At 37.9% G+C, this 13,259-nt stretch overlaps 1 protein-coding gene across 3 annotated transcripts in view; it reads right to left on the reverse strand.

Moving 5' to 3' along the window:
* Positions 1 to 12,903, reverse strand: part of GABRA3 (gamma-aminobutyric acid type A receptor subunit alpha3) — a 402,002-nt gene extending 389,099 nt beyond the window's left edge. For 2 of the 3 annotated variants that reach the window (XM_032330182.1, XM_032330179.1), the window contains exon 1: positions 12,727 to 12,903. The gene's annotated coding sequence lies outside the window, so the exon portion shown is untranslated. Of the gene's footprint in view, positions 1 to 12,528; positions 12,605 to 12,726 lie in introns of those variants that run through there. The other variant, XM_032330180.1, reaches the window with a different exon arrangement.
* Positions 12,904 to 13,259: the final 356 nt, after the last annotated feature.

Raw genomic sequence — 13,259 nt, forward strand, 5'->3', positions numbered from 1 at the left:
GACATACACTCTGAAAACTATAAAACACTGATAAAAGAAATTGAAGATGACACAAAAGTATGGAAAGACATTCAATGCTTATAGAATGCAAGAACAAATATTGTTAAAATGTCTATATTACCCAAAACAATCTACAGATTGAATGTAATCCCTATCGAAATACCAACAGCATTTTTCAGAGAACTAGAATAAACCTTAAAATCTGTATGGGAGCACAAAAGACTGAATAGCCACAGCAATGTTGAAAAAGAAAAGCAGAGATATGATGAGTACTGGGTGTTATATGCAACTAATGAATCATTGAACACTGCATCAAAAACTAATGATGTGTCGCTCTCGACCCGCAAGAACGACCCCTAGGTGAGGTGAGTGGCAAACTTCTTTATTCACAATCTTCAGCCGGGGCCCCCCCCCAGTCTAACACCCCCAAGTATATCTCCACCAAGTGCGAACTATATCCAATCAGAGTATACCACGACTAACAAAACTACCAATCAGAAGGACTATCTATGTGCACGCATCGTGCTCGTGAGCACGTACGTGACTCCATAGGTTTTCTTTGTTCTACAGATCATGCGCCTTTCCCTTGACTCCTGGTATCTATCAAACGTCACCCGCGAATGCACTCACAGTCCTTGGGTTAATCTCTCACTCCTCCCACTCTTCAGGCCTCGCTTAGTACGTGACTCCCTGCTCCTGCTGCATGGCTCTCCACAATGATGGATCATATGTTGGCTAATTGAACACAATAAAGAAAAGAAAAGATGGAGGATTCACAGTGCAGACTTCAACTTATATCACAAAGTTATAATGATCAAAACAATATGGTACTGGCATAAAAATAGTCACATAGATCAATAGAACAGAATAGAAAATCCAGAAATGAATCTACAAATATCTGGTCAATTAATCTTCAACAAAGCAGGAAAGAATATCCAATGGAAAAAAGATGGTCTCTTCAACAAATAGTGTTGGAAAAACTGGACAGCCACATGCAAAAGAATGAAACTGGACCACTTTCTTACATCATACACAAAAATACATTCATAATGGATGAAAGACCTAAATTTGAGACCTGAAGTCATTAAAATCCTAGAGAGGACAGGCAGTAACCTCTCTGCTATCAGCCTTAGCAAATTTTTTCCAGATATGTGTCCTGAGGCAAGGGAAACAAAAGCAAAACTAAAGTATTGGGACTACATCAAAATACAAAATTTCTGCACAGCAAAGGAAATGATCAACAAAACTAAAAGGCAATCTACAGAATGGGAGAAGACATTTGTAAATGACATATCTGATAAAGGGTATCCAAAATATATGAAGAACTTATAAAACTCAGCACCAAAAAAAAAAAATCTAATTAACAAATGGGCAGAAGACATGAACAGACATTGCTCCAAAGAAGATATCCAGATGGCCAACTAGACACATGAAAAGATAATCATTATCACTTACCATTAGGGAAATGTAAATCAAAATTACAATGAGCTAACACCTCACACCTGTCAGAATAGCTAAAATCAACAACACAAGAAACAACAGGTGTTTGTGAAGATGTGGTGAAAGGGGAACCTTCTTGCACTGTTGGAGGGAATGCAAACTGGTGCAGTCACTCTGGAAAACAGTATGGAGGTTCCTCAAAAAGTTAAAAATAGAACTACTCTATGATCCAGCATTTGCAATACTGGGTATATACCCAAAGAATACAAAAACATTAATTTAAAGGGATACATGCATCCCTATGTTTATAGGAGCATTATTCACAATAGCCAAGATATGGAAGCAACCCAAATGTCCATGAACTGATGAATAGATAAATAAGATGGTGTGTGTGTGTGTGTGTGTGTGTGTATGTATACATATATATGGATCTCTCTCTCTCTCTCTCTCTCTCTATATATATATATATATATATCCATTTGTATTATTTCTGATGAATACATGTAAGTTTTTTCCCACCCAAATTAGATAAGTGTTTAAATTGATTTTTTTTCAGGAGCAGAGTAGCACAGCGGAAGCATGCTGGGCCCATAAATTGATTTTTTTTTCATTTTATTGCTTATATTTATTTACTACTTCCAAAATTTTATATTATATATAAATTATACATATATATATGTATATATATATATATATATATAGAGAGAGAGAGAGAGATAGCCATATATATGTATACATATATATCTCTATATATAGAGGGAGAGATATCTATATATCTATATCTATATATGGATATAGATATATCTCTCTATAGAGAGAGAGAGATATCCATATATATGTATACATACACACAGACACACACACACAACATAGATAGAGAGATAGAGATAGAGATAGAGAGATAGGAATATTATTCAGTCATAAAAAATGAAACCTTGCCATTTACAATAACATGGATGGAACTAGAGAGTATAATGCTAAGCAAAATAAGTCAAAGAAAGACAAATACCATATAATTTCATTAATATGTGTAATTTAAAAAACATAACACATGAACAAAGGGAAGAAAGAGAGAGGTAAAGAAACAGATTCAATTCTAGGGAAGAAACTGATGGTCACCAGAGGGGAGGTGGGCAGGGGGATGGGTGAAATAGCTGAAGGGGATTGAAGAATACACTTTTGATGAGCACCAAGTGATGTACGGAACTGGTGAATTACTGTATTGTACACCTGAAATCAATATAATAGTGTCTGTTAACTATCCTGGAATTAAATAAAAACTTAAAAGAAAAAGAAGCAAGTGTGAGCGGCTCCAGGCTTTGTGTTCTGGAAGGATGTAAACAGAAGTAAAAATTTACTTACTTATTTTGTAAAAATTTATTTACATTTAGCAAAAATGACAAAATGCTAACACTTGTTCATTCTGAGCAGTATGTATGTACTTATTTGCTCATTTTATTAGACGTTTCTCTGAGTTTCTAAATATTTTAAAGTCTTCAAAATTAAAAATGAGAAATAAGAAATGATAAATTTCTAATAAATTTGAGCAAAATGAAAAAACAGAAATTAAAATTATAAATAGCAATTTCCCTGTATACCAGCCATAATAAATTAGCAAAAATAATGATAGAAAGATCCCCTTCACAAATTAAAAGCATAACATAAATTTTACCATTATACACTCTATACAAATAGACATATAGAGGGTCAGATTCCACACAGCTAGTAAATAGAAGAGTTGAGGTAATAAAAATTATTTTAAAGTTACAAAAGTATTAAACTAGGACAGAAAGAGTCAGGGTACAAAATATGGAAATTAGATAAATTCCAAAGAGAATCTACTATATATAATAATAATAATAATATTAAATAATTTGTGCATATTATGCATATAATAATTTATGCATATTAAATCTACTATATAATAATTTATGCATGTTAAATTTATGCATAATTATGCATATTATCACAGAACAGTTGGAAAGGATTAATTATTCAATATCTGTTATTGTGAAAAATTGAAAGGGAAAACCATTTAGAAAATTACCTCATACTACACACCAAAAAAAATTTTGGAAGGATTAAACAAATATAAGCAATAAAAAATGAAAAAAATCCATTTAAACACTTAATCTAATTTGGGTGGGAAAAAACTTACATGTATTCATCAGAAATAATACAAATGGAAAGATAAATGTAGTTACATAAATGTTCATTTGTGCATAAAAGTTCACTTAAAACACAAACATGGGAAGTATTTTCCACATATACCACAGAAGAAAGGTATAATGTCTATTAAATGTATACATTGTCCATAAAAATGAACAAAAAACATATAAGTTATCAATGGAAAAATTATACAGGCCATGGATGTATGTTCATAGGAAGGGAATAAAAGTGACCAAGAAACCTGAGATAATATTTATGCTCAATATAGTAAAAGAAACATTAAAACAGTAAGATACCATTTAGCTTCTATTATACTGGCAGATTTTAAAAGAATGACGATAGCCAGTTTTGGTATAGGTGTATAACAGAAATTGTCCATCTTATACAGTGAGACAACTTCATACATATACCGAGCCTTTAAAAATTTAATCCTCAGGTCCAATAATGTCTCTTATAAAAACCCATCTTAAGAAAATCATTTATTCAACAAATATCTAGTAAAGATCTACAATGTATCATGCATTGCTCTAGGTACTGGGTGATACAATAGTGAATACAAAGTAAAAAAAAAAATCTGTGCTCAAGGGGCTTATATTTTAATACAAAGATCCAGATAATAAATTAGAAAATATCTCAACTCTTAGGTTATGATACAGATCAGGGAGAAAAAATAAAGCAAGAAAAGAGGAAAGTGAGTGTGGAGAAGCGTTTGCATATTTATGGATAATTGTTTTATTGACCATATGGAGATAATATTTGAACAAAGACCTAAAAGAGATGAGGTTCAAAGAAGCAAAGGTTTATACATAAAGGTACTATGGACTCTGAAAAACAATCTGAGGGTTTTGAAGGGGCGGGGGGTGGGAGGTCGGGGTACCAGGTGGTGGGTATTATAGAGGGCATGGATTGCATGGAGCACTGGGTGTGGTGCAAAAATAATGAATACTGTTATGCTGAAAATAAATAAAGAATAAATTTAAAAATGTATACATTTCAGGGCTATTCATGATAACTTAAATTAAAAATAATTTAAATGACTAATACAGGATCTGTTAAATAATTAAAGTAGGTACAAATTGTACAACTGAAAATTATGAAGCCATTAAAAATTGTCTGAAGGCTGGTGAATGACACAGTGAAATAGTTACAGTACAATACCCATGGAGAAACCAGATAGGAAATAGTACATGTAATATATGATCCCAGTTATGTAAACATGGAAACATATCTGGGAGGAAGCCAAGCAAGTTGTCTTTGGACAAGGTATTGAGAGGTGATTTGTGTTTTCTCTCCATTTTTTAAAAATTTTCTATTATGAAGCTGTTTCATTTTATGAATAGAAAAAAATAGAAATAAATATTACAGTCTTAAGGAAGATTAATAAGTGTACAAAATTTTTTAAATGGTGGTGCTAATCAGCCATACCTAGAATACCGGGTCCAGCTTTGGATATTATGTGTTAAGGGTGATACTGAAAACTTCAGCATCTCCTATAGAAGACACTCAAAATATAAGCCATATGAGCTTAAGAACTGGGAATATATGGACTGGAGAAAAGATAAAAAGAACAAACTATCTTTAAGCTTTTGAATGGCTAATTACAGGGCAAAGAAATAGACATTAGGATTCCTGTTGCTCCAAGGAGCAACCCATAGGTTGGATTCAAAAGACAGATTTCAGGTCAGTATGAAGAAGAATTTGTTAACAATCACAGTTATCAGGTGGTATTAAACAACCTTTCCTGTAACTATTCACACTGAAAATAAATGACCATATGTACTGGTTGATAAGACTACCATTATATGATTGGTAAGGACCCTGCTATTTCTGAGCTCCTCTTGCAGTATTTAAAAAAGTTATTTTATGTTATGATCACTTACATAATTCCACCCCCATCCACCTCCCCTTCCCTTCAAAAAAAATCTATGCAATTCTTGATTCCTTTTATGAAATCATTTTTAAACAGAAAAGGGTACCCTTCAAAATATACATCCTGGAGATTTTTATTCTTCATTCTGTGTATAGTGAGGAGACATTGTGTACAAACATCAATACCTTTAAAATGTTTTAAGTATAAAAATGTTTTTCTATTACCAACCAATATTTCCCTTTACCATAGATCTTCCCCCTAGGAACAGACTGTCTGGACCATGTTCATTTCAGAACATGAGATAATCACCTTGCCTCTGCTCCACAGTATCCTGCATCATTTTCTTTGCAGTGCCCTTAGTTCATTTTAAAACCAGCAGTGGTGAAAATATCACCTAGTACTCAGAGTTACTACAGATTTCAGAACACAGTCAGTTCTTTTCTTAACTTTCAGAACAGTGATGGTTTGAGCAATCTCAGGAATAGAACAAGGAAAGGGCATTCCTGTGATCTCTTCTAAGCCCTATGAATACTTCCACCAAAATTAGCAACCTTCAGAATTCCATATAAAATCCCTAGTGTTCCTTAAACAAGTGACTGAGCCTGAACAACCAGCACAGGACCATGAGAATGGAGTAAAGAATAGAGCATAAACTATAGAATCTTTCAGCGAGGTCTAGTCCAACCTTCCTCATTTTACAGTTATGGAAACAGAAGCTCAAACAAGTTACTTGTTACAAGAAACTAAGTCAGCATCCAAACCAAGACTAGAATCTAGACTAGGCTATCTGAAATCTCATTTTCAGAGAGACTTAATATCCTATTCTCCATATTTTTTTTTTCTTACCAAGTGTATCTTTCTCTAACTTGTTGAATGGGGAGAAAGAAGATCTGGGAAGAGTGCTGACTCATTGAGAATTTCAGTTAAGCAACATGACATATAACCTGGTTTCAAATAAGCCTATGCTTGGGGTGCCTGGGTGGCTCAGTTGGTTAAGTGGCTGCCTTGGGTTCAGGCTATGATCCCAGGGTCTTGGGATCAAACCTCACATCGGACTCCCTACTCAGCGGAGGGCCTGCTTCTCCCTCTCCCTCTGCTTGACGCTCTGACTACATGTGCTCTCTTTCTGTCAAATAAATTTTAAAAAAATCTTTAAAAAAAATAAGCCTGTGCTTTTGTGGACATGAGACTAGAGGGAATCTTACCTTTCCTTACAGCATTATCATCTGCCAAACAACAGCAAAATGGATATGATCATCCAGTCTCTTAGTAAGCACTGTGAGTATCATAATGGGGAGAACTATTAGAAACTAGGTATTGTTTGTCAGTACACAGTGCTGCTGAAAAGTCTAATAATGGTAAGCATGCCTTCCTTCTTAAAGCAATCTATTTTCCTCTATATACTAATCACAACATACAACTATGTAATTCAATAGTTTGTAGAATAATGTCTATCTCACTGTCTGAACCATGAACCCAAAGGTGGCAACAACCACAGTTATTTTGCTCACCATTACATTCTCCATGTTTGGTAAATGGAATATACTCAATAACTGTTTGCCCAACTAATGGATGAGACCTCTTTATTCTTGGCTCTTTCATAATACTGCATTCTCAAACCAATTCCACACAAACCATCAGGTGTTTCTTCCTTCTCAAGGACACAGCTGGACTTATACCATGCCTGCCAGTGGGATGGGGTAGGGTATCTGAATCCCTTTCTAGCTTGTCTGTTCAACTACCTAGGATGGGGAGTGGGCAGGCAATAGGGCTTCCCATGGGGAAACAAGAGAGGTCCCGCAAGTTTGTAAAGGAACTCTGGCCCAACCTCACAATAAACCCCTTAAAGGAAGGGGGGGGGGTCTCAAGCTGCTTTCAAAAGAAGCAGTTATTTACAACTTTCCACTCAGTTGCATCTGGGAAAGGGAGAAGGGCTGCATGGTATTCTCCTTATTTCTTGATTTCAGCAATGAGAAACAGCTGCAGAGAAAGAGTTAAAGGAGGAAGGAAGCTCCAGCCATTACCCCATCCCCGTGCCTAGGGCTGTCTGGGGGGTCATGACTGTGACCTAACCTAACCCTAACTTCCACACACCTTCCCTCTCCTCTGTAGCCTTCACACAATCGAATCTTTGTTTTCCCAGGGCCTAAAGCATACGCATTCCCCAAATAAGAGATCTTTGGATCCCTTCTTTCCACTTTAAGTACCGCCTCTATATCAATGACTCAAATCACTCTCTCCAGTTGACTTATTTTGAGAGCTCCAGTTCCACATTTCTTTCAACTGTACCCAATACTTTTTGCTGGGCTGTGGGACCTCAGTCAAATCAAGTGATTCCCCATATCAGGATCAGTTAGCTCATCCATAAGATAAAGGTGTTGCCTCTCTACTGCCTATAAAAGAAAGCTCTAATTCTCCACGCCAGCATTTAATATTATTTACAGCCAGCTCTCTACTTATTTTGCCAAATATATCTTACATACTTTTACCATGCATTTGACTGCAACATCACTAAGCTCCTCACTGTTCCTAATAATGTCCTCTGCTCTTCTGGCCTCTTCCTAGAACACCAAAGTGTACCTCCAAAGTTTGATTAATCTTTGAAGCCCAGTTCAAACACTATATTTCTGGGAAGCTGCCTTTGATCTCTGTGCATGTCCTTCTTTTATGTGTGTGGATTACATTCTCCTAAAATTATAGTTGTTTGCATATTTCTTCTCTCTCTTACTTGACTCTGTCAACTTGGACAGTAGAGGCTACTCCTAAATCAGCCTGTATCTCCCACATTGCCTTTTGTTCATAGCACTTAGTAATGTTATACTAAATGGATTCATTTTAGGCTCTATCAGTCAACCTCCTTAAAAAGCCTTTAATCAGTCCCTGTGTTTCTGGAATAAACAACATCCTTACAATGGTCACTTCAGCTACACCAGCTTTTTCTCAATTTCTTAAATTCACTATGCATCCCAAGGCCCTCATGCATGCTCTTCTCTTCATCTACAAAACTGCTCCTCCCTCACCACAATAACCCCCTCACTCCCATGTCTCTACTCATCCTTAATATCACTTCCGCAAGGAAGCTTTTCTTAAACCTCACACTAGATCAGTTTTTTCTGTTATATACCTTCATAGCCGCACCCTCATCCTTTTTCTTCATAGCATTTATTACTGACTGAAATAACTGTTGTGTGAGTATCTGATTTATGGCCTCTTCCCCATCAAACTGTAAGTTCCTCGTGAGCAAAGGCCATGTCTTCTCTGCATGGCCTTGTATTATCTGCATGATACTTTACCATATCATTAAATAAATGTTGGACTACTGAACTGATGAACAATTGATTTAAAAGTAAAAACTTAGGACTTAGGACATATAAATCCTTTTTTTTCAAGATTTTATTTATTTATTTGACAGACAGAGATCACAAGTAGGCAGAGAGGCAGGCAGAGAGGAGGAAGCAGGCTCCCTGCTAAGCAGAGAGTCCGATGCGGGGCTTGATCCCAGGACCCTGGGATCATGACCTGAGTCAAAAGTAGAGGCTTTAAACCACTGAGCCACCTAGGGGTCCCAGGACATATAATTCCTTTAAAATAAAATTGGGATTCCAGATAAATTGGCCTTATATTCACCATTAGAAATTTATAAAACGGATAAATACTGTCTTACAAATGCTGGAAGGAAACCAAAATTACCTATTATTTAATGAATGTGTGGCTCCAAAATGCATTATACCAAGTGACTTGGTCATTCATTTAATAAACATTTATTAAACACCTACTATATGCCACACACTAGGATAGTGGCTGATACTACAATAAATTGAAGTGACGATTTACTTGCTTGGAATATATAATCTAAGAGGTGCATTTATAAAAGCTTAAAAAAAACCCTTTATGACAGTCACAACAAGTGATGTTACTTTGTAAGGATATTAAGTTCTTTGTCAAAGGAGACATTCAACCTGATGGTGAAAAATCCTTTGGCAAAAATGACTTTGAAATTATAACTGGGCCAAATCTGGGCCTCTCAAATTCCTAGTAGCCTAGACTAGTGCTGTTCAAAGTGTGGTCTATAGATTAATGCCTATCTGCGAACTATTACTGCCAGGTAGTAATGACCTAGGAGCAGAAATGAAAATAATCACTTATGAAATATTATAGCAATTTAAAAAATAATTTTTACATCTGTTGAATCTAGTAATAAAAATATGAGTTTATATTTTGTTTTTTCTTTCCTTTTCTAATAATTCATAATGTATTTTACTAAAGTAACAGTCTGCAATGGATTGGAAAATTTTTAAAAACTGGTCTTTGAACAAGGTAGTTTGAAAAGCACTGAAACAACAGATTCAAGATTACCTGGTAATTTGCTAAAATGAAAAATCTTAGGCTGTACCCCCAGACCCTCTGAGTCTGAATTAGCATTTTAACAAGATGCCCAGGAGATTCTTTTACACATTAAATTTGGAGAAACACTGGCCTAGATGATTTCTGAAGCCCTTACAAACCTCAGAGTTTATAATTTACTTCAGATAGAGAATTACAGAGCTGAAAGACCCTTGGTGATACAGTTTACCTCATCATCATTTTTAGATGGAAAAATTGAGTCCCATGGATGGGGGACTCGGGTGTCCAAGGTAACTGACAAATTAGCAGAGCTAGGAATAAAACTCAAATTCCTTAACACCCAGGTCAGTTCTCCACTCTAACACACTGGTGCTCACTCCTACTCCACCCAGTCTCACTCTGCACCATCCCCTCAGTGATGTCATTGTTTCTGAGATACTTTCTGATCAAAGAATTTATCCTTTTACCTTCCACATACTATGTGAACCTTGAATCACCACTATTTCAAGTGTCTCCTTTATAATTGCCATAAATCCCTGTTGCTCAAATCTCACATGCCTATTTTCTGACTGCTATTTGGATATTCTGGAGCTTCAGAAGATCTATCACTAACTGATTTCTGGGTTTTTTTTTGGGGGGGGGGAGAGCTTCTTTGTTCCCATGAGTCCACTTGATACCAAATAGCAAGCTTTTCCAAGAAAGAAAACATACACTATCAAGGCTGCTTTAAAAAAGCTCAGTATCCTGGTTTGTAACTGACAAACGAGAATGGGATATTGGTCATATTAATAAAAGTCTAGCTTCCAAAATGAGACAAACAATGATCCTTTACTTGTGATCTTGTCAGACCTGAGGCTTTGAGGAGAGAGGTATGACTGCTGTCTTCAACTGCCTGATGAGCTATTATTAAGAAGAAGCAAATTTGTTGCAGTTAGTCCCAAAGAAGCAAGGAATATACAGGGAGACAGACCTTGGCTTATAATGGGGATTACTTTCTGGCAATCAGAATTGCTCAAAGATTAAAAAAAAAAAAAAGCCATCTAATGAGTTCTCTGTCACTGCAGAGAGATCAAGTGAAAATTAGTCAATGAATTGAATGCTTAGGAAAAATTGAAGAACTGGGTGGAGAAGTAAAGCTTAATGATCTACCACGTCCAAGTTTTAATATTCTAAAATTTTCAGGACCAGGGGACTCTAGCTCTCAGAAAATAAGAGCAAGATTTGGTCTGGAAAAAAAGCAGTCTTTTGCTGGATATGAGATGGATGAGGTTATGACAGTAAACAAGTCAACTCTTTCCAGATAGCCTTTTCAAAGGAAAGCAGGCTGGCCAAGGAAAGCCTTTTGGGCAGCTTCTCCAGGAAACCCAGATGAGGCTTGGTTCCACAATGGCCAGCCACTATGCCATACTCTAAATTCCTATTACTCTACACGAAGGCTAGGCTATTACTTCTTTTTTTTTTTTTTTTTTTTTTTTTTGCCAAGAGTACCCTTCCTATCACACCTACACTTGCCTAACCAACAAAGGTACAAAATTTTTCCCAAGGAGACAGTAGTGCTTAATGGTCAAGACCATGCATTCTAGAATTAAGTTGCCTATGTTTTAATTCCCAACTGGGACATGTAATTACTCTGCAACCTTGGACAATTACTTAACCTCTCTGTGCTTCAGTTTCCTCATCAGTAAACCAAGGATAATACTAGTACCTGCTTCATAGTGTTGGTGTAAGAATACATATTAAATCCTCAACCTAAGATCCAAAACATACAAGGCACTCAACAATGGTAGCAATTAGTATTTTTGATGTAATAATTACTACCATGGACATGGCAGTGTTACTAACTCAAAAACTCCCATCAAGCAACCAGATCCCTTCTCCTAGCAGGTCAGAGGGGGTGTACTACAACATCTTCAGGCAGTCCTTGCAGAGCTCCAGACATCCAAAACCTGCTGATCCTCAACAAACCATACAATTCACAGCAGGAATCCTGGGTTATCATCCTGCTCTAAATCCAAAAGCCACCCCTCCCCCAGTCCTCCTGCCTATGCCATCCTCAGCCACAGAGGACCAGCAAGCTGGGAAACCAATTCCACACAAACCATCAGGTGTTTCTTCCTTCTCAAGGACACAGCTGGACTTATACCATGCCTGCCAGTGGGATGGGGTAGAGTATCTGAATCCCTTTCTAGCTTGTCTGTTCAACTACCTAGGATGGGGAGTGGGCAGGCAATAGGGCTTCCCATGGGGAAACAAGAGAGGTCCCGCAAGTTTGTAAAGGAACTCTGGCCCAACCTCACAATAAACCCCTTAAAGGAAGGGGGGGGGGTCTCAAGCTGCTTTCAAAAGAAGCAGTTATTTACAACTTTCCACTCAGTTGCATCTGGGAAAGGGAGAAGGGCTGCATGGTATTCTCCTTATTTCTTGATTTCAGCAATGAGAAACAGCTGCAGAGAAAGAGTTAAAGGAGGAAGGAAGCTCCAGCCATTACCCCATCCCCGTGCCTAGGGCTGTCTGGGGGGTCATGACTGTGCTGTCTGCTCCAGCTAGGGAACACTGGCTGGCTTTCTGCAGCAGCTGCCTGGCCCCCTAAGCAATTTGCAAGGTCAAGGCTGACCTGTTTCCAAAAAGGAACAAAACAATTCACTGACAATGAAGCAAATCGCGCATACACCACATCACAACCCCCTCCCCAAATCAGGTTTTACCTCAGTGCCTCCCTGCCCAGATGCCAACTCTGGGCTTCCACCAGCCCCACTGGGAAACCCAGGATAGCATCACAGCTGCAGAGCATGTCTCGCCTCCCCGGCCAACCCAAGGAGACTCTCAGTACGGGGGAGAGATGCTATCGCTGAAGGAGACCTCAGCTTGGGGGAGGGGGAAGGAGGGACATCTATGTTCCTTACCAAGAGCCACGGTCACTTCCCCGAGGCCGAGAGGAGAGAAGGATGAATGAAATGAAACAAGTTGGAGATTAAGTCCTCCCAGAGCTCGGCTTCCTCTTCTCTTTCTCTGGGTCTCTCTCCTGGTCCCTCTCTCGTCTCTCCGGCTTGCTCGCTAGCTTGCGCGCGCTCACGCTCTCCTCCCCCTCTCCCTCTCTCTTTCTCCCGCCTCTCCCTCTCTCTTCTCTCTTCCCTCCTCCCCTCCCCCTTTGCTGCCTTTAGAGTCACCATTCCCTGGCGCTGAGCACGCGGCTGGGCTGGGGCTCTGGAATACAGGGCTGCCAGGTTTGGGATCTGTGGTTGTTTCAGGAAAGACTAAAGTAGTATTTTATTATTTAAGATTTCCAGCAGAGAAATAGAGGGAAGCTCAGAGGGAAGGGGAGGAGCAGAGGAAGCAAGAGGAACGGAAAGAGAGCAAAAGGGTCAGAGCAGTGAATAGGAGGATAAAGGAAGTATGGATTACCATGCTGATGTGTGATGCCGCTCGCTGCTCGAGA

Source organism: Mustela erminea, chromosome X (assembly GCF_009829155.1).
Source record: "Mustela erminea isolate mMusErm1 chromosome X, mMusErm1.Pri, whole genome shotgun sequence".
Lineage (NCBI taxonomy): Eukaryota > Metazoa > Chordata > Mammalia > Carnivora > Mustelidae > Mustela > Mustela erminea.